We start from the raw sequence: 5584 nt of genomic DNA, 5'->3' as shown, positions 1-5584 counted from the left end.
TGAACCTTCTAGCAGTTCTGTCTAGTTTTACGGGTATTGAGAACCTTCCAGAAGGTTCTTTGAACCGGTTTTTTCTTTTTTTTTTCTTTTTCGTTTTTTCCCTTTTATTTTTCTCTTTTTATTTCCTGTTTGAACAAATGTTCAGAAATTTGAAAAATGCTCGCATTTTAAGTTTTTATACACAATTTTCGAAAATTTCAAAAAATGTTCCCATTTTAAAATTTTGTTTATTTTTCTAAATGTTTTGAAAATTTGTTTGCAATTTCAAAAAATGTTCGGAAACTTGAGAAAATGTTCCAAGTTTCTAGTTTTGTTCAAGAATTTTTAAATTTCTCACGTTTTTAAATTCGTTCCGAAATTCAACATAGTATGGGAATTTAAAAAATGTTTGCATTTTTCATAAATGTAAAAATTGCTTGGGAATTTCAATTAATGTTTCAGCCTTCAAAATTTGTTCACAAATTTTAAAAATCACATTTTCAAATTTTGTTCGCAAATACAAATAATGTTCACGATTTGGAAAAAATGTTCGTTATACTAAAAAAAATGTTCAACTTTTCATGTCTTTTCCTGTTTCTCAAAAAATGTTCACGTTTCTAGATTTTTTTTAGTTCAAAAACAATATTTATTAAATTTTGTTTCTCTTTCTTAAAAAAATGTTGGTGTTTCTGGAAAAAACTATTTTTTTCAAAGAAATAACGTTCGAAATTTGAAAATAAGTTGAAATCTAAGGCTAATAATTCACATCAATCCGGATGCCATATTGAACATGAAGTCGCAGGTAGTATAGTGGCTAGGGACGTAGTAAGTTGTTCCAATGTCCTTGGTTCGATCCTTTGCAGGCGCTTAGTACGGTTTTTTTGTAATCATCACATGTTTTCGTTCGTGCTTGCTGTAAGCTGGAACGGCCTAGTCTGGTGACCACCCTGTGCGGCGTGCGTCTGTTGGCTGCAACGCGCGTCACATAGGAGGTCCCTTGTCATAGTGCCAACCCACCAATCTTTTTTTTGCGGGGTACCAACCCACCAATCAACGGAGGGAGCAATCGTCAAAAGCCCAATCCAAGTTAAAATTTGACTACAAAGAATGCATTTTTTTTAAAATTCGGGAATATATTTTTTAATTTTGTGATTTCACAAATTCATGAAATTTTTAAAATTCGCAAAAAGAATTAAAATACATGAATATATTTTCAAATTCGTGAACTGTTTTCATATATGTGAACAAATTTTCAAATTCATGAGCTTTTTCACATGTGCAAAAAATTAAAATTCATGATTTTTTCTATTTTCGTGAACTTTTTCCAAATTCAGACATTTTTTTCAATTTTATTAACTCTTTTTAATTTTTGGTGATTTTTTCAAGTTTCTTGAACTTATTTTGGATTCATGATTTTTTGTTTTTTGATATTTTTCGAACTTTTCAATTCATTAAACCTTTTCAATTTGTTTGAACTCTTTCCGAAGTCAACGCTCGACGATAATTGGTCAAAGGTCCCAACGCAGTAGTCAACCGGTCCATCTGTTAGTGGTCAGCAGTCAAAGTCATCCAGTCAAACTATCTGCTACCGATCGAAGAAACAGTGCGACCGATCGAAGAAACAATTTTAGCGAACCTAATGGGCTTAATAGATGTAGCCCACTCAGTCGGGTAGTGGTGCCAGATCGAGAATTTGACGTTGAAGGCACCGAATAGGTGCTCTGGTGGCTGTTTGGAACATAATTCTCTCGAAGCTCTCTTCCCTCGCTCCCGCGAGCGACCGAGGGGATAACCCTAGCCGCCGGCGCCCGTTCCCCCTCCCTCCCCTCCCCTCCCTTCCCTCGCCGCCGCCTGTCCGCGCCGCCGGGCAAAGCCCGATGGGTGTTGGCGGCGACGGGGCCCTTTCTCTCCCCGCCCGTGGGGGCTTGGCGCGGCTGCGCGGCTGTGCTCGGCGGCAGTGTTGCGGAGCCGCATGCCAGGCGTGGAGGGCCAGACGTGGTGGTTCCAGGCGGTTGCGTGCCCGGGGTGGGTGCGGCGGCTTCGGTTGGATCTGCCCCGCGGGCGCGCGGGCTGCGGCGGCTCTGCTCGAGGCGGGCCTGGCGGCCGTTGGGTAGCTCAGGCGATGGTCGACCCTCTCTTCTCTGCTCTTCGGCTGGTGCGTGTGGCAGACGGTGGCGGCTGGCTGGTGGATGTCGTGACTCGGCGGGGGTGCCGTTGGCTGGCCGGTGGTGGTGGGGGCGAACCGGGGAGGGAGGTAGGGGGCCTCCTGACCGTGTCGATGTCTCGGTGGTCCTTGTCCCCGGTGGAGCGGTGCGGTCGCTGCGGCGAGGTCGAGGCTGGCGGCTGCCGGCGCCCCTCCCCTGCCTGGATCTGGCTGGCTGGGCCTCCTTCCCACCAAAAGGTCCGTTTTGGGGTTGAAGGAGGTGCCTTCTCCTCTCACTCGTCGGTGGCGTCCATTAGCCGCCGTGGTAGTTGCGGTGGGGTCTTGGATGCTGGGGCGGCGGCCTCGATGGTGGTGGTCGCGCTGCTTGTGGGCGGGGTGCGTGGCTCAGGTGTGGGCTGGTCGCTATGGACGTTTGGGCGGCGTGGCGGCCGGTGCTTCGACGAGCGGTGATGTTTCGAAGGTGGAGGGTGCCTGCCAGGAGAGACCCCGTCGTCGGCTTCCGCGGGCGCCGTCTCCTTCCTGAAGGCGTCGTCGTGGCTACTCTCCTCCTTTGGATGGTCCAGGTGAAAACTATGATCCTTTGGATCGGGCGGCGACGGCGCTCCGGCGTCGTTCTTATTCTTGAAGGCGCCGTCTTAGAGGCCTCCTTTCGCCGAGCTCAGCTCGGTGGCTGTTCCTGTACCTATTGTATCCGGCCTTGGGTGTGCTGTGTGGTGGTGTGGTGTGGTGTGGAGTTGAGTGTTTGCGATGATTGCAATCGATGATGGTTGCTTTATATATAAAGCAGGAGGGAACCCTTTTTCGGTAATAGGTGCTCTGGTCAGCTCTTCAAACTCACAAAAGCGGATCAGTTTGGGAGTAGTTTAGATGTGGATGGGGCCGTGCTTTTGAACATGGTTTTTTTACACAGTACAGACGCAAGCGCTCATATACATGCGCATACACTCATCCCTATGAACGCGCGCACACACACCCTACCCCAATGAGCACCTCTGAAAGTCTGAGCCGACATATCATCTTGAAATTTACGAAATCATTGTAGGCACCTCGTCGTCGACGAGAACGTCTCCTCCCACTGAATGCGCATCGCCGAAAATCCTGAAATAAATCCAGAAATAAGTGCGAGCACCAGGACTTGAACTCTATTGGGCTGGGATACCACAATCTCTCTAACCATCCAACCATAAATTGGTTCGCACTTTTGAGCATGGTTATAACGGTTTTCATTCAGTTTTTCACGAATTAGTTGAGCAATTCTTTTCTTCTTAACTAATGAATGAGAGAAAGCTTTTACCTTCGTTTCACGAAAACAAAACTCACAAGAACAGAAAACGCAACAAGAGCTATGTGGGAGCCCACACTGTCATCCGCCCAAGATCACCAAATTGCCTGAGCAGAGATGCAGAGAGGAAGCCCATAAAAGCAAAGCAAACTCTGTAAGTCAAAATGGACGAGAGACGACCAGAGGACTCCAAAGACCACGAGCAAATGTCGGCTTGATCAGCATTAAGCCGGACACCGCTAATGGCATCCCACGGTTTAGTAATTGTAGTAGGAGCTCTAAAGTCCTGTAACCAACGCCCTCCCTCACGCGCACAAGCAAGAAACCAATCAAGTATATTTTATATGATCCTTCACAAGATCGGGAACCAAGTCATCCAGGGAGGTACCATGAAGCCATATGCATCATACCGAAACAGCATGTGACCATTTTTTTTTCGAATACGCACGAATGTGCGTATTATATATTAATAAAAGGAAAAGGGAAGAGCCCATCCGCAAATATTTACATGGTGTTTACAATAACGCGTTCCACTGCAAGATCCCCTAGGTGGATTACTCACCCTCTGCCCACCCATCTACTCCTACACGAAGAATCTGAAGATCAGTGTGCAGGATGCCTGCCCGCTTCCAGATCGCGCCTTCTGATTATATCCTCCGTAGCACATGTCGCACGTCCGGACTTTTCCCTTCAAACACAATTGAATTCCGATGCTTTCATAACTCCCACATGACCAGTACCTGGATGGCGCGTGCTGTCTTGGCATATCTTCCAACATGTGTTGCTCATGTGCACCATGTCAGTAGCTCCTCTCCCTGCGATGGTGCTAGGCCGATCATACCCACAATTAGGCCTACCTTGGTCCACACTTCTCTCGCAAATACACATTCGGTCAGGAGGTGGTTAATAGTTTCGTCCTCTTGGTCACAGAATGGGCAATTGTCCTGATGTGGAAGCTCTTGATGACCCACAAGTATAGGGGATCTATCATAGTCCTTTCGATAAATAAAAGTGTCGAACCCAACGAGGAGCAGAAGTAAATGACAAGCGGTTTTTAGCAAGGTATTCTCTGCAAGCACTGAAATTATCGGTAACAGATAGTTGTGTGATAGGATAATTCGTAACGGGTAACAAGTAACAAAAGTAAACAAGGTACAGCAAGGTGGCACAATCTTTTTTGTAGCAAAGGATAAGCCTGGACGCACTCTTATATAAAGCAAAGCGCTATCGAGGACACATGGGAATTGTTGTCAAGCTAGTTTTGATCATGCTCATATGATTCGCGTTCGTTACTTTGATAATTTGATATGTGGGTGGACCGGTGCTTGGGTGCTGCTCTTCCTTGGACAAGCCTCCCACTTATTATTAACCCCTCTCAAAGCATCCGCAACTACGAAATAAGAATTAAGGTAAACCTAACCATAACATGAAACATATGGATCCAAATCAGCCCCTTACGAAGCAACACATAAATAGGGTTTAAGCTTCTGTCACTCTAGCAACCCATCATCTACTTATTACTTCCCAATGCCTTCCGGCCCAAACAATGGTGAAGTGTCATGTAGTCGACGTTCACATAACACTACTAGAGGAAAGACAACATACATCTCATCAAAATATTGAACGAATACCAAATTCCCATGATTACTTATAACAAGACTTCTCCCATGACCCCAGGAACAAACGTAACTACTCACAAAGCATATTCATGATCAAGATCAGAGGAGTATTAATTATCATTAAGGATCTGAAAATATAATCTTCCACCTGATAAATCAATTAGCATCAACTACAAGGAGTAATCAACACTACTAGCAACCCACAGGTACCAATCTAAGGTTTTGAGGCAAAGATGGGATACAAGAGATGAACTAGGGTTTGAGAGGGGATGGTGCTGGTGAAGATGTTGATGGAGATTGACCCCCTCTCGATGAGAGGATCGTTGGTGATCACGATGGCTTCGATTTTCCCATCCCGAAGGGATGTTTCCCCGACAGAACAGCTCCGCCGGAGCCCTATATTGGTTCCGCCCAAGTTCCGCCTCGAGACGGCGACGCTTCGTCCCGAAAGCCTCCTTCTTATTTTTTTCCAGGTCAAAACACACCATATAGTAGAAGATGGGCGTCGGGGGCCTGCCAGGGGCCCACAAGGACGGGGGC

This window comes from Aegilops tauschii, chromosome 7 (assembly GCF_002575655.3).
Source record: "Aegilops tauschii subsp. strangulata cultivar AL8/78 chromosome 7, Aet v6.0, whole genome shotgun sequence".
Classification (NCBI taxonomy): Eukaryota; Viridiplantae; Streptophyta; class Magnoliopsida; order Poales; family Poaceae; genus Aegilops; species Aegilops tauschii.
This window is presented reverse-complemented; position numbering follows the sequence as displayed.